Here is a 26,108-nt window from a genome sequence, read left to right as displayed (position 1 = left end):
CGACACACTTTACAGCTAAACTTATCTGTTTTAGTAGACCAGGGGAAAGTGCTTATGCAGTGAGGAAAGTCAGTCGCCTCACTATAAATCTTGATACAGAAAATTGTCTCTCTCATTTACTGCCGACCTATCAAAAGCTGAAATATCAAGAATATAAGGAGCTTTGAAGGAAAAATACAGCAGAGCTGTAAACAGTGAATGCATTTATGTTCAACGATATATGAGAACCAGTCTTTTCTTCATGGGAAAAGGAGAGACACCTGAAAGTCTGTCTGGTTTCTTACTTTGTTGGAAGAGTATTGAAAGTCAGAATGTGTATATCTAATGTATTCGTTGGCTTGGATCCAGACTCCCCCTTCTGCAAAAAACAAACAAACATACAACTACTTGTATAGTTTTTGAACTCTGGTGCTGGAGAAGACTTGTGAGTCCCTTGGACTGCAAGGCGAACAAACCGGTCAGTCCTAGAGGAGATCAACCCTGACTGCTCTTTAGAAGGCCAGATCCTGAAGATGAAACTCAGATATTTTGGCCACCTCATGAGAAGGAAGGACTCCCTGGAGAAGAGCCTAATGCTGGGAGTGATCGAGGGCAAAAGAAGAAGGGGACGACAGAGAATGAGGTGGCGGGATGGAGTCACTGAAGCAGTAGGTGCAAACTGAAATGGACTCCGGGGAATGGTAGAGGACAGGAAGGCCTGGAGGATCATTGTCCATGGGGTCGCGATGGGTCGGACACGACTTCGCACATAACAACAACTTGTATAGTACATAGAATCATAGAATAATAGAGTTGGAAGGGACCTCATGGGTCATCTAGTACTAGAGAGATTTTTAAAAGAATCTCATACTTTGTGAACATGATTGTGAATTATCTGAATATATGAAGCTGCCTTATATTGAATGAGGCCATTTATCTATCAAGGTCAGTTGCTTGAGGTCTGACCAGTGTCAGGAAATGTCAAACACCCCAATTTGGCTGGGCTGTGGAGGATTAGAAGACACCAGCATGGGTGAGCCACACATTTGTTTAAGGCAATGACCTGGTGGGAGTGGGAGGGATTGGAGATGATAACAGCAGATGCTCGAGAGCCTATGCCTGGCTGGAAAAGTAGAGAAACAGCTGGGTACAGTGAAGCAGCTCTAAGCTGCTGGCTGTGGGTTTGGAAGCAGCAATTGCAGAAAAGGCCTTGGGGAGGGCAAATGAAGACTGCATAAGCTGCTGGAGGTGATGGAATTCACCAAGGCTAATCCGCATGGGCGGAAAAGGCTGAAAGCGTGGTCTTATGGAAACAGGGCTAATCCCTGCTTCCACATGATACAACCCCTGGACAAGCCCCTTGCTGGGCCTGCCATTGATCAGGCCCTGAGTTGCCCCAGGCTAAGGGAACACAGGAGAAGCCAAGTTCTCTTAGCCTGCTGCGGGGGCCAACAGGGCCTCTCCCATAGCATACCTGTGTGGACAGGGAAGAGCCAGGCTTTTTAGGCCCAGCTCCTGCCCTACAGTGGCTCAGAGAGGGGAAAAAATGCCCTGGTTGGTTTTGTGGTACTTCACCTCACTGTGGGGTGTACCAGGGCATTTCTTTGTATTTTGCAGGAAGGTAGGATTACGTTCCACACAATCCTGCAAAATAACCCCTCATGTGATGGAACCATTTATCCACCACTGTGTTTCCTAGGGGGATACGTTTCTGTACAGGAGCAGATCCGGTACTGAAATGTGTCACCTGTGGGGACACATAAAACTGTGGAGCATAAAGCTCTACAGCATCACACTGGCAGCAGCTTGGCATGGCTGCCGCTATGTGGACTGGCCCCAAGAGAAGTTTAGCAGGCACAGCTAGCAGCTCTGGGGACAGTGGTCTAAGAGATGTCATGGGGAGAAGCGCTGATTCTGCACTTACTTTGTTTATTCCATTGTAGATCCTGCTGAATTCAGATAGATTTGAACTAGAGTCTCTCCCTCAAAACAGAAAAGTATTCTGCATGTGATTAGGGAAGCTCAGAAAGGGGGCGGAGCCAAGCGCAGCAGGAGCCTCTTTCTTTTCTTGAAGGGGGGGGGGAGGAGAGGATTGGAGACAACAGAGGAGGGGAATAAATCCAAGAGGAAAATCTCTTCCAAGAGGAGATGTTAGGGCTTCTGGAGCCTCTGCTGAGAGAAATTAGGGCTTCCCCTTTAAGGGAAGCCTTGCAACCTGGGAGTGAGGAAGCCTTTGAACTGATACCCTGGCCAATCAAGGCTTTTCTACAGTCTCCAGGCAGCTAGTTAGTTTAGGAAAAGCAGAGAGCTGCACCTTTACTCATGCCGATTTTTCAAATATTGAGGGTTATATCCATTCCAGGATATCACAGGGGAAAGGTAGGGCCACTCCAGATCAACCCTGCTTGTTGCAGAGGGAAAATTTAAATTGCCCAAAATCAAAATGGAAATTACATTCAGTGTAGATGGCAGGGATTGAATCGATCTGGGATTGAAATAAAAGCTCCATGCAATTTCCACCAAGGTCCGAAATGGGAGCACAGGTCAAATGCTAAGGAGGATGCCTTGGGGACTGGAGCTCAGGTTTAAAGGATCAGCTCCCAGTCTGAGGCCACAGCACATTTGTCTCTACCAGTATCATCTCCTCAAACTAGCAACAGCTCTCTGGAGTCTTAGGTGGAGATCTTTTATATCACCAGATGCCAGGGCTTGAATGTGAGATCTTCAGCATGCCATATCAGTGCTCTACAGTTTTTACCCTTTGATAAAAGTTATGTTACTAACCACAGTGACTCTAAGTGTAAACTCCCCATTTAGTTAGAAAAGTTTATGGTTGATCATAGTTACAATGATAGGCAGGCAAATCTTATAACCTTTCTATGGCAGTAGTCTCTGTGACATAGCCACACCAGCATTACATCATAATTCTATGTACCATTGATGTTAGCGTATATGATGTACCAACCCCAACAGCTTCCATATTATCTGTGATGACACTGCCACACATCCCAGTTTTTAGTAATGCTGAATATTTATGACAATGCTCATCAACAAAGGTCTACCATAGACACATGAGGAAATTGCAGCACATAGACTGTTTATGCACTGGGAACTTCACTGCCCTAGCTCCCATGCAGGAGCACAAATCAGGGGTGGGTGAGGCACACTGGGCCAAATGCTCCCCTGTGTGGGTGCAAGAAGAGGTGGGACAACCTGCCACAACTAAAACTCCAGCCTGCAGCCCAGCATGAAACCTTCAGTGCATAAACGGTCATAGTGATAACTGAATAATCCCCAAAGAATCCATGCACTATCCCTCACACACAAAAGGCAAAATAGGCAAACTTGATAGAGTCTTCTAGGCCATAGCAGTTAGGGTGACAATAATTATTTTATGCTATAAGCTTCCACAGTGGGTCAAGTCCTCTGTCAGTGCAAACACAGACAAGAGAATGCCTTTAGGTTAACTTGCTTGCTTTCAATAAACTCAATCTTTTGCAAGTCAAACCTCATAATGGAGTTGCATAAGGATTGGTGGCTCACTTTAGTTCTACTCATTCAGGCGCCAGGATATGATGCAGTTTGCTCAACTACTTCATCTTATCTTGCTTTGCCTCTTCCATGGTAATATGGCTGATTACTAGCACCTGATGGTCATTCACCCAAGTCAGCCTGTCATCTGTTTCTCCTTCCCTGAAAGGTTTTGCTAGAACCAAGGATTCAGATGTAACCTAACCTTTGGTTTCTCAGTCAGAATGCTCAAAGGTCATAATCTGCTTTACACATAGAATACTCACATTGTGCCATGCTACTGTGCAAGCATGAGTTCTGTTTGAGGGATAGATAGAAAAGGGAGATGCAGTCAGAGAAGAAGCCATATTTTAAAGGCTCATCCTTTTCATCAGAATGATGCTATCGTGTTCTGAGGCACTTCAAAGAGAAATCCTTCTAAAGTGAGTGCTTCCTCAGAAAGATTAAAGGAAACCCCCCAGAAACAGGTTAAGGAGTTCTCAAAAACCCTGAACTGAAAATGGAAATATACCCCTAGTTCTCCAAAGTGTCTGAAGTCTCCTGTGGTTTGACAGACCAGCCTTGCAGTAGGTTATCTTTTGTGTGAACAGCAAGAAATGTCACAATTTTCGGTTAGGAATAAAGATGCAGGTACCATCAAACAAAAGTGGATCTACAGATAGTCAAGGAACATTTTAATGACCTTCCCTATCTCAGCTGGTGTTGTCATGAGTCTTCCCTTAACAGACCAAAGAGCAAGTAACTTTCATGACAAATAGAAAAAATACTGTGGAAAATAACAGCCAAAAAAGCCCCTATGACAGAAACCAAGTTCTACATCACAGAATAAATTACCAGACAGTTAACTGATTTCCAGTGTGTGGCACAAATATTTATCACTTACTATGCCTGTTTTTTAAATTGCTAATCAGCCTGTCAGACTGTTTCATCAACCTTTGAACATTTTCTTCCCCAGCATAATGTTTTAAAGTAAATAAAATGCTGCCCCAGCTTCATCTTCCCTTGAGTAAGCAAAACACACAGTATGCAAAGAAGGTGCATGCAAATTTACATGTGCTTATTTCTGCATTGTTTCCTATTATTTGAAACCATCAATTCAGTAAAACTACTTAAGCAGTGAAAAGAACAGACAATGTAGACCAGTATCCTGATGGTCTGTGTATGTGCACAAACCATGTCTAGATGTACAAAGGGGAATTGTTGACTTTCCTTTCCACTCATACCTCTTTGCTAATAGTTAAATGTGCTCGAGAGGTTTCCCCTGAGCTTTGAGTGTGTGTGTGCTTTTGGGGACATATAGTGGGGCTGCTCCTGGGAGATAATTTGATCCAAGGCGGGCAAAGCACTGGGACCCACCTGTTTCCAAAACAGACTACATAAGTATGTAGCTTAAGCCTTGGCTTGTAAACCCAGGAAGGGATCCTATAGTGGCCTTTGAGGTGTTTAGAAAGAAAAGGTATGTTTTGGCATAGGAAGGGGCCACAACCAAAGCCTGGCAGCACTGGAATCTGAGGATAATTAAAGATGGGGATTCTATGAGGTGATGTTTTCTATAAGGCTTGGCAAGTTGACGTTAAAAAAAAATCCTTGTAACTCTTTTCATTCTCTTCACCTTTTTAAAATAAAAAACCCTTTAACACTCTGCTAACCAATTAGCCTGGGGGCAGTTTTAACCATGGGGCAACTTATACCGAGGAAGGCACACTGTTTGGGAATCATTCAGTCCTCCAGACTGCTGCGTACACAGCAGAGCTGTCTGTTATCTCTGATTTATAAAGGACAGCTGGCTGGCTTGGTGGCTGTTCAGGGGGCAGCAGTGATGGAGGAGAGCTGCCCTCCAGCCCTCCTGCTCTTGAGGTGGATATTTCTCATTCTTGATAGGAGGGGAGATGGGGTAACAGTGGTTTAAATAGATGGATTTTCAGACATATTTTGATATGCTTCACAATGTTCTCTATCTGGAAAATTCATTTATAGCGTGTCCCTTCTTTTAAATAATAAAGGCTATCAAACAGGCTCTCCCCCTCCCTCTGTTTCTGTTTGTTTTCCAAGTTTATTGAAAGCAGGGTCAGAGCTTCTTTGGAAGAGCCTCTGCTTTGGATGTAGAGAATCCAGCATCCAGCTCCTGGTGTCTGCAGTCAGTGAGGAAGAGATCCTGCAGAGCTGCCACTAGTCAGACCAGAAATAATACTGAGTTTAGATGGACCCGTGGGCTGACTTGCAACAGGACAACTGCATTTATGGCTATTTATGGCTATGGCTGGGTGCCATTAACTATTCCCCTTTCCCTAAGGATTGTAACAGGCCTGCTCACCTTGAAGCCCCTTGGGGTAGAGAGTAAATGAAGGAAAAAGAGAACTGAGACAGTTAACTTTTATCTCTCTCTCTAGTTTCCCTGCTTTGTGTGTGTGTCTGTGAGTGTACACACATGATTTTTTAAAAAGTGTGCAGGAAATTCAAGATGTGTGCCTAGGTTGGCACGCTGAAACTGTTAAAGACCATTTGAGGCCATTACTCATTTTAGAAGTTTAAATGCACCCGAATGACATGTGAGCAAGCCTATGGAGTACAAGCCATGGGGCATGTTTCTTGGAGCAGAGATTTCATACCCTAGGACATTGATGTGTGGGATTTTCCTCTAATCTGTTACTGCTAAATTCATTTGTCTGTCATTACATTCATGTGTTATGGATTGGAGTGTACATATCATTGAGAAGCTACCTGGAATTTGCTAGTTGGAAACCCTATTTTCCTGTCTCTTCCATGTTGTGTAAAGCAGCATCATATGTGGCGGGGGGGGGGGGGGGGCACGACGATTTTTATTTCCCTGCTTGAAATTATGCCTTGAGTCTGGGAAGCAAATGTGTGCAAATTTTATTTTTTTTAAAATAGTTTTGTTAAATGTATTTTGGAAAACAGATACAAACTATAATACTATATATACAGATATATACAGAAAATACTTTTGATTTTCTATATGACAAATATAAGTAAAGTAAAAAAATTATCACATAAGGTAGCAAAGTAGTTACTTTTTTGACAAAAGAGATAAGGTTGGTCTGATATGATGTTGTAGAGGTTCTTTTGCCTCCTGTTTCATCTGCACAACAAACCTATGCAGTAGGCCTCAAGTGTTTCAACTCCACGACAACCTCCTTGGGAGGCCTTAAATGTTTCTTTTGCACAACAGCCCTGTCCACCTCCAAAACAGCCATTTCTGCCTGGAGAGCTGATCTTTATAGTCTGGAGATGAGCTGTAATTCCAGGAGATCTCCAGGCCACACCTGGATGTTGGCTACCATTGATTTGGAAATATTCCTGGAGGTTTGTAGGTAGGACTTCAAAATGGTACAATGCTACAGAACCACCCCTCCAAAGCAGCCATTTTTGTGTGGGGAGCTGATCTTTATAGTCTGGAGATGAGTAGCAATTCCAGGAGATCTCCAGGCTCCACCTGGAGGTTGGCTTTCCCTGGTCTGAATATATTCCTTGAAGTCTGGAACTGGGGCCTCAAAAATGTATAATGCCCCCCACAGCCACCTAGCATCCCCTGACCTATTTCAGGTCAATAAAACATTGCAGAGAGGAGGTAAGGTAAGTTCGTGTTCCGGAATTCCATACTACCTAGGTGTCCATAAACTTGTCTAAGGTGAAAATTGCTGTGCACAGTGAGACTTCTTCTTATGGTTGCCAGCTTCCATGTGAGGCTATCTACCCCACCTCCCTCATGGGGAGTCTGCTATGGGGAGAGGAAGGGAAGACAATTGGAAACTGCTTTAAGACACCTGAGGCCTGCTGGGTCATTGAGGCCCACTCCCAGTTCTCTCAGACCTCTCACAGCCCAACATCCCTCACAGGTTGACTACTGTGGGGAGACGAAGGGAAAAGGTTTTTGTAAACCGCTTTGAGACTCCTTTGGGTAGTAAGCAATAGGGTACAAAAATCTGTTCTTCTTCTAAGGAGCAACCATGAAAGAAGCATGTGGGCACATAACATTTTATCAACAGTGAAAAAATGCAGAAGAAGGAACAGGGTGGACACCTGTGTACTGTGACTACCCCATGTGTATTAGGGCAGAGGGGCATTTCAGTGTCTGTGGCCTAATTCACACAAGAAGGGAAATGATGCAGAACTGGGAGGTATTGGTTGCCTTGTAATCTTCCCCTAAGAAGAGTCTCCAGTCTGATTTTCCCTTCATATATCTGAAGACATGGCTCTGGAAAGCTCATCTGTAACCACTATGCCACAATCCCCAAAGGTCAGTCCTCTCCCACACTGAATGAACATTCCACACCACAGGTTCTTGACACCCATATCTCCACACCCATGCCCTCATTTGCCACCACCACCACAACCTTCCACACAACACACACATTCAACCCCTTGCCCTTACAGACTGGGCAACTCCTCCCCTTCCTCTTCCCACTGCCAAGCTCTAGTGCCCATTGTATTCTTGGATACAATGGGCTTTGCCCCTAGTTTTCACAGAAGTCCGTACTGCCACATCAGTGTTCTTAAATCATCAATGTTTGTAAAATTTTCTACACAATTTTTGGCTGTTCCAAGGATTGTGCCAAATTTACTTTGAGACTCCTTTGGGTAGTAAACAGCAGGGTATAAAAATTCAGTTCTTCTTCTTCTGAGGAGCAACTGTGAAAGAAGCATGTGGACACTTATCGAACTTCCATACAAAGGAGGTAGAGGGAAGACACAAAAACAACGCTTGGCTAACTTTAAATCATTATATGTTGCTGTAGCTCTCTGTTCTATGCTGGGGGGTGTTTGGGGGCCACCAGAATGTGAAAATATGGTGCTAAAAGGTGATTGGTAGCTGACGCCGTATCACAGTGATTGACAAGCCAAAATGGGGGGGGGGGAGTGGGTTGTCCTGACTTCTGGTCAGCTATCTGATTTATCAGGAAGCAAAAACCCAGGACAAGACTGGGAGATAAAGTGAGAAGAGACTCTTGTCAGGAAGATGGAAACTGCACGGTAAGTGGGTGCAGTTCTATAACCAGTAGGCAGTGTGCCTTGGCTGCCTCCAAGAGGAAATGGTCAGGATGTCTGTTGTGGGGAGAGGAAGGGTAGGCAATTTAAGCCGCTTTGAGGCTCCTTCAAAAAGTTAGAAGTTGGTTACAAAGATCTGCTCTTCTCTTCCTTTCTCTTTTCTCAGTTTGAAACTGGACCTATTCCTTGATGAATGCACTGGGAAAGGGGGATAGCTCAGTGACAAAACACCTCTTTTGCATGAAGAAGACCTCTTATAGAGTCTCAGGCAGGAGATGCTGACAAAGACACTTGCATTACCAGAGACCATGGAGAGCTATTGCCAGTCTATGTAATGATATAGAGCTGAACCACTTGGTCTCACTTGGTATCAGGTAGATTACATGTTCATTCCCATTCCTTTTTATGATTATGGGTTTTGTTGAACTAATTGGTAGTGATAAATAGTTTCTGTTAGGGACTGGACACATTGTACAGAGTATCCCTTATGCAGTCTAGGGCAGAGTCTGCACTTACTTTGTTTATTCCATTGTCAATCCTGTTGAATTCAGATCGCTTTGAACTCGGGTCTTCCTCTCCCCCCCCATTGAAAGGGAAAAGTCTTCTGCACATGGTTAGGGTGTCAGGAATCAGGCTGAGCCCAGCCAGTGGAGTCCCAAGTAAAAGCACATCCGAAATCCAACAGCCGGTTGCAAATTTCCAAGAAGAGCTTTATTAGGTAAAGTCCACAGAACGCTAAAGCAGGCCAAGATCTTCCTAAGCAAAGATCTTGATAATAACAAAGTACAGGGGGACCAGGTGGGGCAGTTATAGGGCTCACCAGATAGGGGAGGGGGGCCCAGAAGGTTTCGGCGGGAGAGCAGAAAGAGGTGACAAAAGAGAGCCTGTTCCCAGGCTGCCAGATGGCCAGGAGCCTTATCAGGAAGTTGGCACATTGTTGAGACTTTGTTGTCTCCGCAAGGACACTTACAGTAAGATTGATACATTTGGTGGAGCTCCTCACCCGCTGGGAAAGGAAGGGAGTGAAGTTCTCAGAAGACAGGTTTATTGCTTTATGGCCTTGGCCAGAATCGGCCGGGGGAGACATAGAAGTGTGAGAATATGCAGGGTCGGGACAGATCAGGATGGCATGAATTAGGGGATTCATGACATAGGGTAGTTCAGAAGGGGGGGGAGCCAAGCCTCTTTCTTTTCTTGAGGGGGGGAGAAGAGCCAAGCAGGGAGCCTCTTTATTTTTTTGGAGGGGGGGGGGGCGGGAGAGGATCGAAAAAGGCAGAGAAGGGAGAAAAAATCCAGGACCCACAGAAGTTGAGAGAAATTAGGGGCTTCTCCTTTAAGGCAAGCTTGTCACATGACCAGGTATGACCTATCAGAGGTTCTCTACCACGGAGCTTTCTTTCCCAATCCGGATTTGAAAAATATTGAGTATTAAAAGCACTCTAAGATATTGCACAATAAATGTAGGGTCACTCCGGATCAATCCTTCTTGCTGCAGGAGGAAAATTTAAATTGCCCCATATCCAAACGGAAATCACATTCTGTGTAGATTGGAATAAAAGCTCCGTGCAGTTTACACCTAGGTATAGAGGACATTTAGAAAAAAATCAGTGTAGTCACTAAGTACTTCTTTTTATGTACAATTCAAATAGAAATTCATTAGAAACCTTTGACATTGTAGCTATTAAAATTCTGAATTTCATTTTCCATGTACTGTCACTAATTACACCCAAATGATATATAATTTCAATAATAGTTGCTATGCTGTAATTTGAATGTATTGCAACCAAATGAAGCTGTCTAGAAATTTTAACATTGGTATTTTCAGAAAGGGTTACACTGAATTACTTGCATATTTATTATGTAACATGCAAATCAGGTATATGCTTTACACTTAAATTTGTGCAGATTACACTTTTATGAAACGTCTCAACTCTGACACCTAAAACCCTATTTGTTGATGTCAGACCATAGAGACATTGATAAGGGAACCCCCATATTTCATTTAAATACAGATGGGCCTCCAACAAGGCATTTCCTCTAGTATGACAACAGGGAAGCTGCTCAAATACAAGGCCTAAAGCACTTCCTAACATAGCAATAGGGAAATAGCCCAAATAGAAATGAAGGGAACTAGTCTGCTCTTCACTCTGAAAGTTGTTGTTGTTGTTGTTGTTATGTGCGAAGTCGTGTCCGACCCATCGCGACCCCATGGACAATGATCCTCCAGGCCTTCCTGTCCTCTACCATTCCCCGGAGTCCATTTAAGTTTGCACCTACTGCTTCAGTGACTCCATCCAGCCACCTCATTCTCTGTCGTCCCCTTCTTCTTTTGCCCTCGATCGCTCCCAGCATTAGGCTCTTCTCCAGGGAGTCCTTCCTTCTCATGAGGTGGCCAAAGTATTTGAGTTTCATCTTCAGGATCTGGCCTTCTAAAGAGCAGTCAGGGTTGATCTCCTCTAGGACTGACCGGTTTGTTCGCCTTGCAGTCCAAGGGACTCGCAAGAGTCTTCTCCAGCACCAGAGTTCAAAAGCCTCAATTCACTCTGAAAGTACAGAAGGACTAAATTAGCCATCATCCCTGTTTTAAGCCTATCATTTCTTCAAGATATGACCATCAGTTCACATCTGGTTCTTTGCCCATTCTGTAAGCCAGCCAGGCAATTCCAATCTCTTCCACCCAACCTTTGGCATATTACATTTCCATCCATAAATTTCCTGCCTGGCAGTTAGAATCAAATCGGAAAGTTAGATTCAAACATTTTGGCTCCAAACCAAACCTGGCTTTGGCTCTCATTTTGCCACACATACCAACTTTTATAAGTATCAATATAGGCCCTCTCAAACCACTGGAATTTTGCAGCAGCTATTTCCCTGGAGTTCTTTACTACTGCCCCTTTTCAACATTGAACACAGGATCCTCAGAGATCTGGAGCTAGCCTGAGTCTCTGCACTGCTTCTTCCTTCTTTGGTCTCCTTCCACCCCAGGACCTTGGATGGCATCAGGAGATGCCTATATGTTTTCATTTCCCTCTTTTTATTGTGTGCTTGTATTGTTTAGGTGTTAGGTTGTCTAGGGTTAAGTTTTATGCTATATGCATGTGTGTTTTTGTGTGTTTGTGGGAGCCTGTAGTATCTTCAGCTTTTCTTGAACTATATTTCTAAATAAAGATTTAGACTCTAATTCCATTTTCGACCTACCTTATTTCTGGGAACCTCCCCATTCCCATAGTGAATGCATAGGCATATACATAGAATCATAGAGTTGGAAGAGGTCATACAGGCCATCTAGTCCAACTTCCTGCTCAATGCAGGATCATCCTGAAGCATCCAGGATAAGTATCTGTCCAGCCACTGCTTAAACAACTGCAGCAAGGGGGAATTCACCACTTCCTTAGGCAGCTGATTCCATCGCTGAATTACTCTGAGTGTGAACATTTTTTCCTGATAACTAGCCTGTACCATTCTACACATATTTTAAACCCATTACTGTGGGTCCTATCCTTTGCTGCCAACAGGAACTTCTCCCTGCCTTCCTCCAAGTGACAAATTTTCAAATACTTAGGCAGCAATCATGTTCTCTTTCAACCTCATCTTCTCCAGGCTGAACATTTCTAGGTCCCTCAGCCTTTCCTCATAAGGTTTGGTCCCCAGGCCCCAGATCATCCCTGTCCCTCTCCTCTGAACCCTCTCAATTTGGTCCATATCTTTTTGAAGTGAGGCCTCCAGAACTGCACACAGTACACCAGGTACAGTCTGATCAATGTGGTATACAGTGGGACTATGACATCTTGCAATTTTAATGTGATGCTTTTGTTGATACAACTTAAAAGTTCATTCACCTTCTTTACTGCTGCATAACACTGTCTGCTTATATTTAGCTTACAGTCCACAAGCACCCCAAGATCTCTTTCACACACTCTGCTGTCCAGAAGTGTATCTCCCATCCAGTGTGCATGCTCCTCATTTTGAGACCCAGATGTAGATCTCTGCACTTACCCTCATTGAATTGCATCTTGTTCTCATTCTAGCATGTTCAAATCTCACTGAACTCTCTCTCTTCTGGGGTGCTCACTACTTCTCCCAATTTTGTGTCATCTGCAAATTTAATGAGTAGTCCCTCCATCCCTTTATCCAGATGACTGGTAAAAATGTTGAAAATTATTGGATCCAGTACTGAGTCCTGAGGTACCCCACTGCTCACCTCTCATTACTCTGATGAATATCATTGACAACTACTCTTTGGGTGCAGTTTTCTAACCAGTTCACTATCCACCTAACCATCTGCAAATCAAGTCTGCAGTCCTCCAGTTTACCCATCAGAACATCATGGGGAACCTTGTCAAAAGCCTTATTGAAATCCAGATAAACCATGTCAACTGAGTTTCCACGACTGAGTAAGCCCATCGCTTGGCTAAAGAAGGAAATCAGCTTGGTCTGGCAGGACCTGCTAGAGACTAATCCATGTTGACTTCCCCAGAGCAACAAATTGTCCTTCAGATGTTTGCAGATTGTCCCCTTTAAAATCTGCTCTATTATCTTCTCTGCAACTGAGGTCAGACTCACTAGACTGTAGTTTCCCGGGTCATCTCTCCTCCTTTTTTTGAATATTGGGACAACATTCACTCTCCTCCAGTCTTCTGGCACCTCTCCAGTCCTCCAAGATAAATTAAAGATGGTGGACAAAGTCTCTGCAAGCTCTCCAAAAAGTTCTTTGAGCACTTTCACATGCACATCTGGCCCAGGGGATTTGAACTCATCCAGTGCAGCCAGGAGCTTCTTGACCACCTCTCTGCCCATGTTAACTCACCACACAGACACTATACCTTGCCTACTACCATCCCTAGATATGTTCATATTCTTCTGGGAAAACATAGAGGCCAAATAAGTACTGAGCCTTTCTGCTTTCTCTCTGTCCTCTGTCAGAGACTCTCTGTCTTCAATCAACAGTGGACCAATTGCCTCAAAAAAGGTAAACTTTCATTTATTTAAGTAGATCCAATTCACATTTGGGTTGCAGCTGAAAGGAGAAAGAAAAGCCTCATCTAAAGAGTAATTTCCCTATCACAAACGGCCAGCCTGTCTGGTAAAATGTGTTTGGGAGCATGAGAGCATTATGTCTACAGGAGAAACATCTCCATAGAAGTCCATATGGAGAGAGAGATGACCAAATGAGTGACAGACAGGAAGGGTCAGAGGGCAGCTCCCAGAATGACAAAAAGAGGCATCCCATCCAAGGAGATAACAACCTTGCACACTGAGAATGATGTATTGCCCTTCACCCCCCAATGTCACTTATTTCAACACACACAACTGATTGTTAATCCATGCAAAAATATTCCTTGCTGAAAGAAAATTAATGTCAGTAAAAAGGCTAGATGAGAACCTTCTTCCTGACGTCTAGCTTTCTTTGTGGAAGTAATGTCGTGTTATCCCCCTCCTGCAGTTTGAAGTGGTACAGCCCAGATATAGGACAATCATCTCAGTGAGAATCAGGCTGATAACAGTCTGAGCTTTGTAAATGCTTCATTGGTATGATAAGCTTCATTTAAAGTTTTTCTCTCATGATGTGGATTGCTGTAGATAGTTATAGATTACTTTTAATGGCATAAAAACACAAATGCATACAAGGTATCCACAACTTGAGTAAACATACAAAGTGTGCACAGGAAGCCGAATACATAACCTGAGATTCTGACAAATGCACAGAATTAAACTTTAACAATACACATAGCACATTTGCAACTTTGGACAATTGGACATGGTTCTTCTCACTGAGCAGGACTTTGATGAATTTTAGTTCATTTCTGTAAAACTGCTGTAGGTTTTCTACATGATTCTGAATCAGAGCACACTGACTAGAGAGGACCAGACAGACAAAAATAATGTGAGGGAGGGTGTCAGGGACACCACAACCATGCAGGCAAAGTCTCTCTGATGTTGGCATTTGACAAAGGCTGCCATGAGTCACATGAAACCTCTTTCGTTTAATATATGTTTAATGTTGTGTATTTTGTGTTTAGTATTTACACAATTAGATTTAGGTATGTGCAAATAATTCTCTTAGTATTAAGCTCCTCAAACCTTCTGAACTTATGGCTGCCTTGTAAAAGCTCTTTAACTCTCTGACTCCCACCCCCAATCCAGCAGCAATCATTTTTGATGAGATGATAATCATGTACTTTTGAATGCTCACATCATGCTGTTGTACCTGATGACCTACATATTGGAGCCAAAACTTATTTAAGATATTATGTTTTCCAGCATTGCTGCCCTTTCCTTTCACCCCTTTTCACCTCCATTGTCCAAAACAGTAGGGGATGGACGTTTCTTTCCTTGAGCTACTATTTCTGGAGTCTCAGGGCTAGAATTGGTGGTGATAGCTAGACAAAATCTGGGATGGAAAGCAGTAACCAGAAGGAAATGGGGTGTCAAGGGTTGAAAGATCAGAAACTGAAACTATACAAAGTCATAAACCGGGAGCTCAGGTCATGGAGAAACTCAAGGGTTAGAAGCAGAGACCTTGTCAAATCATGCAGCAGGAGCCAACTTCAGGAGGAAGTCCAAAATTCAGGGTACTGGAAAGAGCAGCAGCTCTTTATATGCTGAAATGTAACCTGGGAGTCAAGGGTGTAAACTGCACGGAGCTATTATTCCAGCCCCAGATAGATTCAGTCCTTGCCCTCTACACAGAATGCGATTTCCGTTTGGATTTGGGGTGATTTTAATTTTCCTTCTGCAGCAAGAAGGATTGATCCAGAGTGACCCTACCTTTAGTGTGCAATATCTTGGAGTGCTGAAAATAAATAAAGCTCTGTGGTAGAGAACCTCTGATAGGCCACACCTGGTCATGTGACACGCTTGCCTTAAAGGAGAAGCCCCTAACTTCTCTCAACTTCTGTCGGTCCTGGATTTTTCCTCCCTCCTCTGCCTTTTTCGATCCTCTCCCCCTCCCCTCCAAGAAAAGAAAGAGGCTCCCTGCTTGGTTTCCCCCCCCCCCCTTCAAGAAAAGAAAGAAAGAAAGGCTTCAAGAAAAGAAAGAAAGAGCCCCCCCCCCACCTTCTGAGCCTCCCTAACCACGTGCAGAAGACTTTCCTGTTTCAATGGGGAGGAGGGGGGAGAGGAAGACCCGACTTCAAAGTGATCTGAATTCAACAGGATTGACAATGGAATAAAGAAAGTAAGTGCAGACTCTGCCAAGGCCACAAAGGAAGCAAAGGTCATTGACCAGGAAAGAAGATGAAATGAACAGAGAACTTGGACCAGCAATAAGGACTGTTGTCCAAGCAAGGATTCCCTGTAATCCTTGGGGCTTTATAGCAACTGTCTCCTTTGAGGTGCCAAAAGATGAACTTCAATAGGGCTTTGGGTTCTTAGAGTTCGTAGGACTCTTATGCAGCTCCTAGTCCTAGGATTTCTAGTTCATCCTTACAAGCTCCTGATCTAGAGTTTTGGTTTGAAGTCTTACAGAAAGATCACGACAATGCATGCTTCTAGAAGATATTTCTCAACAAGCAGAAGTAGCTCCCCTCTAGAGTCCCAGTTGTGTTACCCCTGTGGTCAAGCATACATGTCTATATTTAGACACCTAGGCCTTAACAGAAAGGTTGTTCCTGGACTATTGAGACCATATAACAAGTATACATTAAAACAAAACAAAATATCATCACCTTTTTTGATTTCTTCTTTGTGGCTTCAGATAGCTTTTGTTTGCATTGAGTCATTTGCCTTGCATTAATTATTTTCTGAATTTAGTAATGCCCCAGCACAAGCAGCTTTTATAATGAAAGTCACTTTCTTTTCTATTTCTTGCATTCTGTTAAATATTTCTTATTTCTTCAGACTACACCACAAGGACCATTTGACTGTCCCCTCTGGCTTCAGTATCTTACTTCCAGCATGAACAGACAGGTAATAACCATTCCGCAGGGCCATTACCTCTTCTAAAGACTATTATCAAAATGGTCATTATACATAATGGAGATTATTATAGGCAGCTTGAGAGATTTTTTAGATACATCTCCGCAGAAATAGGTGGCCCTTTTTAGCCTTAGACATTGGTAGAAATAATATCAGGGTACAAAATATATGACAAATGTTCCCTTTTAGCCAAACTTTCTTAGCTTTCAATGTTCTCAAAGTACTGGTTTATGCAGAAAAATTATATTGATGCAACAGAAATATTTATCATTGCTTTGGAAAAAAGTAATCAGTGATAATTGTTATATTAAAAATAGAGAGTTGAAGCCTAACAATAGCTTCCTTTTGCAGCGTGCAACTTTTTGCTTAATTATGTGTTGTTGGTAATAAAAATTGTTATCATTTTGTGTTAAAAAGTTGCAATTCTCTCTCACATAAGATCAATGTGAAAAGTTCATGGTAGAGGTAGGGGTGGTGGACACAAATGCCTGGGTGTTTCCTCCCCCCCTCGCCTATGCCACCTTAAGTCACCCATTTATTTGTTTGTTTGTTTATGTAATATTAGCACTTATTAACTGTCACTGATGTTGGAATTTGACAAAGGCTGCCATGAATCACATGAAACCTCTTTTGTTTAATATATGTCACCAGTTGGAATACAAAACCAAAGAAGGAAACTAAAACCCAACACGAACAAAACTCAGGAACCCAAAAGTTAAGCGGCAAAACAATATTAAAAAATCATTACAAATATTTATTAAACAAAGTGCACCAAAACATTATATTAAAAACAAGGCTTTTTCTGACACACATGGGAATGCACTCTTGATGTAAAGTCAGGAAAAAGCTGAGAGTGGTAGCCTCAGATAATACATATTTTAGAAGGTGGGCTCTAAATCAGGTACTTTAGAAACACCAGTTGGAGCTACACATAACAGACTGTCCTTTTCCACCCAGCAAGCCTTTAGATTTTGATCTTATACAAAAGAGCACAAAATAATTTGACCACTGCAGAAGACCCCTGTGGGTTGAAACACGTTTGGTCTATTCTGCCATGTGCAGCTAGATATGTATTGTTTTTACATTGTTTTTAATATAATGTATTGGTGCACTTTGTTTAATGAATATTTGTAATGATTTTTAATATTGTTTTGTAGCTCAACTTTTGGGTTCTTGATAAGTTGTAAAAGCCTGATTTCCTCAGCCAGCTCCTGGAGGTTGACAACTCCAGTGATAGCTCACATTCTCAGATATAGTGAAACTAGTGTTAGTAGTTCAGGTGCCACTGGACTTCTATTTTACTATAACAGCTTAACATTTTGCAATCATCACAGAAGTAACTAAAGGAATCCCCTTACGCAAAATAAAAAAAATGAAGACTCTCACTTTACCTGCTGCAGGCAGGCAGAGGTAAATTTTGGAAAATACTTTTCATTGTAGGAACTTTCTAAGACTGAGCTCACATTCTAAAACAGCCAACCACTGCTGCCTGCCTCCTGCAACAACGGGTCTCTGCTGGCCCTCTTGCTGTCTCTACTGCCATTACTGCTGTCCCAGGTTGGTGGTGGAAACCCATAAGTGGAAGGGTCAGCCTGGCCTCAGCACAGCAGGCATTCCACTGCAGCAGGGAGAGGAAGGAAGGAGCAAGCAGAGAGGATGGGGCCCTTCTGCCTCTCCTTCCAATCACCATCACCTCAGACCAGCAATCAGTTACTGCTGCCTCCTCTGGTTCCACCCACCTGCTGTAACGGTGGTCTCTGCTGGCTCTCACCACCTCTCCTGGAGCCAGTGCCACTCCTGTAGGCCACAGCAAGGCCCACACATAACTACCACAGTGGCAACCCAAAATCAGAGGTGGAAGGGCCTGCCACACCAAGGCCAGGCCGCCTGCCGCTGCTTGTGGGTTGCTGCCACCATGGCTGTGTATGGGACCTGACATGGCCTGCAGGGGTGGAAGCAGTGGTAGGAGAGGTGGCAACAGAACCAGCAGAGAACCACCATCGCAGCAGGTGGCTGGTTATTGGCCTGGGGGGGATGGCAATGGCAAGGGGCCCTGTCCTCCCTGCTCAATCCATCCTTCTTCTCCCCAGTGTGCCATGTCACTCTGTTACATTTCCTCCTAGGAGGGCACCACTAAAGATGCTTTCACATCAATAAGGAACATTAAAGTGGTTTCTACAAATTCCCATTTTATCTTTTCATGACATCACTCTACTCTTATAGTTTTCAGGTTGGCTTCCTAGCATTGTTCATATCATGAGATTGTCCCATTCATAGTTATCTCCCCAAAATCAGGAAACATTCCACACAAGGACCAATGTTGCCAATTGGTTCCTGAAAGCGGAAACGCTATTTTTAATAGTGGAATTCAGCATTATGCATACCTGCCTTTGTAGTGGAATCCAGTAGTGTTTCAATCGTTTCCCACGGGTTTCTGGTCTTGCAAAAATCGGTATCCAGGAAGCGATTATTTCTGTGCTTTGTCCCACCCCTGGCCATCAATCAAACGAACAGCCAATGGGCGGTTGTCATCATGCTCCGGGAAAGCCCCTTTCCCTTTAAGAAAAGTTAAAAAAAGAAAAGAAAAAACACACGTTGCAACGAATATGTGTTAATTCGTTGCAACGGAGAGACCCATCTAGCTGGCATCTGGCATGTGAGCTGCCGATTCATCATTGCCACGCTCCCCCGAGTGAAAAAAAAAATCCCCCACCCCATGCACGGGCGCGATTTTCAGTTGAAAATAAAGGGAACTTGCAAACGGGGCTGTGTTGTGCTTGGTGACTTAGGGGAATTTTAAAGCAGCTCTGTGGAGGGACTGCAGCCAGAGAAGCCTCGCTGAGTGAATGAAGGCTCGCCAGCTCATTGCTCCGAGAAAAAAAATGGCGATCGCTTCGCTGGAAGTTCAGAGGAGAGAGCCAGGGGGAGGGACTTTGCTGAAACCGCAACAATGGGAACACACAGGTCTTTTTCGCTAGTGTTGCAAATTGTTTGCAAGAGTGTAGCACTTTTCGGAGTGTGAATCCACTTTTCTGGATTTCCCTTTAAGCGCTACAACGAATCGCTTTTTGCGGATCGGTTACAGGAGTGTAGCAGATTGTGTGCGACGTCGTGCATAACTGCAAATTAGTAGCAAATTAGTAGCATTTACAATTTGGAAGCCTTTTGCAACATTGAAGTCGTGCGGAATGGCCCCAGTTGTTCAGGTGCTTCACTGACTTACTGGCTCTGATAATAGAAATGAGCTGGGAATGGACAGAATGTCTGGACTAATGAATGGGTGGGAAGAAGGTGCTAGAAGGAGAAACTTCAGTTCCTGAGTCCTGAAGACTCTTTTTACTGAAACCCCAGAGTTTACATATGAACAGAATGGACACATGATGTATGCACCATCACATCCACTTGGGTCCTAAACAGAAGCTGTTTTGCTTATATTGTCTCTGTATTCTGACATAACATCTGTTCCACATAATATATTTCTGGTTAGGCCTTGGAGGAGGAGCATGTCTCATGGCTTAAGTGCCACTCAGCACTTAACACCCAATCAGGGCGGCTGTCCTGCCCCTGAGTGCCTCCTACTCCAGCCAGCTTACCTGTCTGTCCAGTGGCTGTCCAATCGCCTTTCATCCCCCACCCCTGACCACCTCCTCCTCTTTCCACTTCTCTCTGCTGTGTGAGAGCTGCCCCTGCCAGTGAGTTCCCTAACAGCTGCCTGCAGCTTTCCCAGATCCTGGGGAGAGGGAGAGGCTGTCTTCCACCCCCTCCCCCCAATCTAGCATCTGCTGTATTCCTGAATGCAACGGGCTTGGCCCCTAGTTTATGATAAATATGAGCTATAGTTCATTCAGTTGGCACTTCTGCTTTTCATCAAGTTTGTGTATACAAGAGGTTCCTTTCTAAAGAGTTGGTCTACCACTCATTTCTGCTTATTCAACACTTATGCAGCTGTCCTTATTGTGTACATGTATCTACTACCTTTTCTAGTTCTACAGGGTGGGACTGGAATTGGCAAAAGATCCGTTGAGGGATCAGGAATTACCACAGTGACCTTGGAAGTAGGTTTCTTGCTTTAGACTTTAACCCTGGTATACATATCCTCTCTGACCAAAGGATAGAGCATTCAGTTCACCTGTTTTATTTGCTACTTGAGAACATCTTTCCATGTCAGGGAATTGGCCTGAAAGTGATGTTGATCAGAAACATCACATACAACCACTTGGGACCCAGGCTTTTCACAGCTTCTGAAAGCCAAGTGAAGTGTCAATTCCCTCCTCAATTCATCATTCCTGAAGCATCTTACCAGCACTGTCCATTCCTTTACAGAGTCTGCTCTCAGAAAACGACATGACTTATTGCAGTGACCAGACTGTGCATAAGGTGCTTGAATTCTGGACAATGGCACCTAAGTGTATTGTTTGAGTTCTCAGTCATGCAATTCAAGACACAAAACATATCTTTTATCCACTTTTGATCCCCTTTCTGTGATATTGCTGAGGGTACAGCAAGACCTAACTGTGTGCCTGGGTTGGGCATTTTAAAAAAGTCATGATGGCCCAATCAGAAGCCTGTGAACTATTGTTTTCCCCTGCGCCATTTCAATTGCTGCATTTGGCATTTGTGTGTGTTTTGGCTCTAGAAAAGCATGGGGGAACTAGAGTGCTTGGCTCCACTACACTTGTGGCTTTTAAAGATCTTCCCTGTTTAGCGCTAAAGTAGCAGTAGCCATAGTCATGGCATTTAAATAATCCTTCACTAAAAACTCACATATGGATTCACAATTCACAATGTAATCTGATTTTATATCTGTTTTAAGGAGATTTTTATTGGGGGTTTTATTTAGATGATTGTAACCCGCCATGAGCCTTTTGGAAGTGGTGGGCAATAAATTGATAAATAAATAATAACTAAATTGTTTCATATTTAAATGTATATCCTCTTCCTTCATCTTCATTTCCTCTTATTTTTCCTTGCTAGCACAATCTTTGGTAGTGTATATCAGCTATTGTGTAAAATAATAATAATAGATTAAAGTAACCAGAAGCTCTAAAGCTTGTTCAGTACTTGGGATCAAATTATACTTTGCAAAATGCAGTAATATTGCTAAATAATACAATGAAACAATTACAGTATTTGCTGGAGTATAAGGCTACTTTCCCCCCCTGAAATACATGCCTCCAGGTTGGGGGGTTGTCCTATACGCCGGGTGCACTTCAGTTGGGATAGACATAGCTGCCCATAGTGGCCCATAGTACTGTAATGTAATGTAACAAACTCTATATTTTGAGTGGAAATGTTGGGGGATCGTCTTATACGCCCAGTTGTCTTATACGCTGGCAAATACGGTAATATGATACACAAAGTGGAATGATATACCTTGCTCTTTTGGAAAATAGTAATATCCCTCCTGCAGCACAAGCTAATTTCTGTGTGGCCTGTAGTCCTTTTTCCTCTAGAATCAGTATATCAGGTCTTGCTGCTACTATTATGAATCTCATGTTCTCTAGGAGATAGCCAGGGCTGTTCCCACAAAACCTCCAGTGATCGATAAGAATCATTTTGTGATAGAGTAGAAGGCACACCATCAGACTTTTTATGTTCCTGCCAGAGACTGATAAACTTACTGTAACAGTGGTGGAGCCATCTTTTAGGGACACTGGACCAATTATCCAACCTCTTTTCTGAATACTGTAACATTGTGCTCTTTTAACCTTTAGGCTTGTTGATCATTAGGCTAACCACTCGTCTGTCTGTGGCAACTAATTCCTGCCCCCACCCTTGTTCAAGGTAGCTGTGGAAGAAAAACAGGGCTGGGACATAACAGTGTCTGTGATGCTCTAGGAATTTTACCGTAATCTCTATTGTCTCCCATACAGATGGGGCTTTTTTTTGGGGGGGGGAGGAATTCCTAGAGCATTATGTAGGGGAACTTTGTGGCATCATTCCTGGATAGGGCTGCCAACCTCCTAATGGGACCTGGAGATCTTCCACTGCTATCACAGAGTCTATAACACTCCTCCTCCCTAGGTTCTGTCCCATCAAAGCTCCCAGGATATACAGACATAGAGCTGTTAACTGTGTATGATCATAAACTAAGCAAATCTGTCTCCTCCAAATGGCCACATTTGCAGAAAATAAGTATCGTGTACATTCAGAATACTACTTTAACTTTTCAAATAGTTTCAGGAGCAACTGTCTAGTTTGGATACAAGAAGAAAGAGATTTAATTTAGTACTCAAGACAGCTTAGCTTTCTAAGGCCTCTGTCCTTTTTAGATAACGATGCAGTCCAAAGGCACAAACTGTTATTAGTTCGGTTATTTTTCTGTATTACAGAACTGAAAGAAAAAGGAAAGAGAACCTGAGAAGCTGCCAGCCATTTGTGAAGTAAATTTTCCATTTAAAAAAATTCAGTAGCGGGTGTAATTTTGTCACATGCATCTGTTGCTATCACCTCTCACTTTGTGCTGAAGTGTTCACCAGAGCATTTACAGAAGTGATTCTTCCTCCCACCCCTGACATCTGCCACCGAGAATCCTACATTATTCATCAGCGTACTAATGGCAGGTGATGAGATCTTTTCACGCTACATCCCTCTCAGTAGGTGTTTATTACTCTGTTCACCAGCAGCCCTGCTATTACTGCGGGGCCAGAAGAACTCTACATACTCGCTTGACAGGTAATGGGAAATGTGCTGTGCTCACTTGGCTCACAAGTGCAGATGAAGGTTATTACGAGGGCAGCTGCAATATCGTGGGTCCTAAGATGGCGGTCACTTTAAATGAACAGCTTAATTTCGGAAATCCATACAAATCATGTCAGCAGCGTGATAATCCATCTTCTTTACCTTCTATCATTTCAGCAGTCATCATGCTGTAATAATTTTCTTTCGCTTCACCTGTGTTCTCTCTCTCTGAATAAAGGGGGCATAGATGGGGGGGGGGGTAAAGAAGCGAGGGAAAAAGAGATGAGTTAGGCTTAGCATCTGATGAGGATTCAGACAAAGCTATCTCTGTATAGTCAGTGGGATGCTGTTGCCTGGACTTTGTAGAGCTGAAGCTTTTTTTGGGGGGGGGATGGATAAGACAAGAACATCTCACAATCAGCAAAGTATGCTCTTTTTAAAATGTTCAAGAAACAGTTTGACAAGTAAGACAGTGTTTCTTAAAAAAAAATTATCCTGAGCCTGTGATGAAAAAAATTCAGGGTGGAAGCATGCCATCAAACAGGAGCAATTTAAAAATGGGAAATGATTTTGACTGTCGGATAACTCCATTCACTAAACGCCTCCATGGAGTGGCTGTTTCCCACATTTTTTGTTATAAGCAAGTACACTGGTCTAAATCACCAGAATGAATAGAAGGTGGTGATTTTAAAAAAAACCCTTATAGGTAGAAATTATCCTTAAGCATCTTGTGCTTAGTGGCCATTTTAAGCAGCAGCAACAGTGAAAAGAATTCCCACAATTAACTTGGAACAACAGAAGCTATAACAGGTGGGTTTGCTTGGGTACTGATGCCATAGCTCTGTCTCTCATTCACCGGAAATACTCTAGCTTTAAAAGCAACACTACTCAGGGGAATGCCTCCCAATAGTCTCCTCATCCATTCACATGCCCTATGGCACAGTCCAGGGGTAGTCAAACTGCGGCCCTCCAGATGTCCATGGACTACAATTCCCAGAAGCCCCTGCCAGCAAATGGTGGCAGGGGCTTCTGGGAATTGTAGTCCATGGACATCTGGAGGGCCGCAGTTTGACTACCCCTGGCACAGTCCATCCTCACAAGATGGCTGCTGTTCATAGTAGAGCCTTTTCAGGGGTAACAACTTGTCTCTGGAATAAATGCATGACTAATTGTTTTATTGGGCAATTCATTGGTTCCATCACCCTGGCAGATGCAATGCCAGTACTTGGGACAGTTTTAACTTATCACAATTTCTTGCGTGTTTACTAGTGATGTATGAAGAATAGCAGCATAAGAATGCCGGTGCAAACCTGAGCTAATGTAAAACACTGACTATCCATTACTTGTTTGTTCTTTCTGTGGCTCATCAAAATGCATAAGAATGTGTATATTGTGCTTCTTCCGTTCCTTTTGATGCAGCTTGCTCAGGAGCATGTATCAGCTAATTGAACCCCAAATCAGCAGGTAAATTGAATCTTTGCTGGTTATAATTAACAGTAATACCAACGCTTCTTGTTTTCTTCCTGTTAACAGCTCTCCAAAAGGAATTTCAATGAATCCCCCAGAAACTTACCGGAATGTCATAACTTTGTCTAAAGGACAACGTAAAGATGAAAATCTAGCCAAACCTTATCAAACAGTCTGGCAAACTCAACTCCCTCTCCACAGAAGCTTTCGGTTCTTAATATAAACTTTAAATTAGCATGATAGGGACAAGATGCATAAACATTCTGAAGCTTTTAAAGATATTCTTGTAGACATATTTAAATGTAGAAGCCCATAATTAGATGCAAAGAATGATAAAAGGGTGGGGAATCAACACAAGGCCTAGATGACTCGTTGACATTAATGAAAGTTGGATGATCAAAGAAGAGAATGTCTCATTTAACATCTAATAATGGCAAGTATCCACACAGGGGAAGTTTGTTTCTTCTTACATCTTTTGATAATCTGAAATAAGACAAAATGTTGTGTTTAAGTTTCTGGAGACACCATTTTAGAATATTAAGAAAAGTATGGCAAACATGTCTTTGAAACTCTATTGTGATGATGAAAAAAAGACAAGAAAGATATGAAAAATGTTTGAAAAATACAGTCTGGTTATTTCTGTGGGCCATGACCTTACTTACTGTCCACTGCAACTCCAAATGTTTCCCATCCTGATGGATGGCCACCCAGAGACACCCCCAAACAACTTTGCCAGATGTCTGGGAGCAGTGAAAGGAGTTGCCTGAACCTCAACCCTTCAAAGATATCTATCTTTCAAAGATATTTAGCTGATCTTGTTCCCTGAATAGAAATCCTTTGGTCTCTCAAGAACTGTGTTTCTCCTCTGAACTTGTCACATTAACCTATGGTAAGAACATGCATCTGAATGCAACCAGGTAAACACCATCCAAATGCCAATCTTACACAGTACTGCACGATGGGATGGGGTTATAGCACATGAGCACATTTGCAGATATATTAGTTGAATATACATAAACACATACCAAGTGAAAGCACAAGTTTTCCATTCAGATGTAGACCTCCCTTCTCACTGAAGTGTCTCCACTCAAAGTGGCTTTGCAAACACATGTCCAACAGTTACATTGAAATAGCCATTTTATTAAACCATTCTGCAGCTTAGAGCTACAAATAGTATTTCAAAATCCTCCAGTATTAGTGCTGTTTAGGCCAAAACAAACATGTTTAAAACCCAAGGAAATTGTCTTGAGACCATGTGATACACCACTGCTGAAGTGAAGCAAGTCTGGGAATGGTTATTGCCTAAGTAGGAAACATTGTGTAGTCTCAGGGAGTTTATATATGATGCCTTGACTTCTGTAGTTGAAGAAATGTGAGATATAAATGTTACTAAAAATACACCGCCTAGTAGATATACCACTTTGTTGCAAGTATACAAACTGGATAGTGACCATCATTTGTCATCACACATGGATTCATGTGAAACCTTACTTTTGCTTTTGCGAAGGACTCGAAGTACAGAGTAC

General features: G+C 42.9%; 2 long non-coding RNA genes across 4 annotated transcripts in view; one reads left to right on the top strand and one right to left on the bottom strand.

The window, feature by feature from the left end:
* Window positions 1–26,108, bottom strand: part of LOC143841051 (uncharacterized) — a 56,150-nt gene that overhangs the window by 9,854 nt on the left and 20,188 nt on the right. For 2 of the 3 annotated variants that reach the window (XR_013232537.1, XR_013232536.1), the window contains 2 exons: window positions 23,135–23,343; window positions 18,819–18,990 (listed from right to left, as the gene is read on the bottom strand). This is a non-coding gene — a long non-coding RNA (uncharacterized LOC143841051). Of the gene's footprint in view, window positions 1–10,944; window positions 11,061–18,818; window positions 18,991–23,134; window positions 23,344–26,108 lie in introns of those variants that run through there. The other variant, XR_013232538.1, reaches the window with a different exon arrangement.
* LOC143841054 (uncharacterized) lies at window positions 3,844–22,805 on the top strand. Its single transcript, XR_013232541.1, has 3 exons — window positions 3,844–3,932; window positions 16,357–16,425; window positions 22,767–22,805. It is a non-coding gene; the product is annotated as an uncharacterized LOC143841054 (long non-coding RNA).

The sequence above is a fragment of the Paroedura picta genome, chromosome 7 (genome assembly GCF_049243985.1).
Source record: "Paroedura picta isolate Pp20150507F chromosome 7, Ppicta_v3.0, whole genome shotgun sequence".
In the NCBI taxonomy this organism is placed as follows: domain Eukaryota; kingdom Metazoa; phylum Chordata; class Lepidosauria; order Squamata; family Gekkonidae; genus Paroedura; species Paroedura picta.
This window is presented reverse-complemented; position numbering and strand designations above follow the sequence as displayed.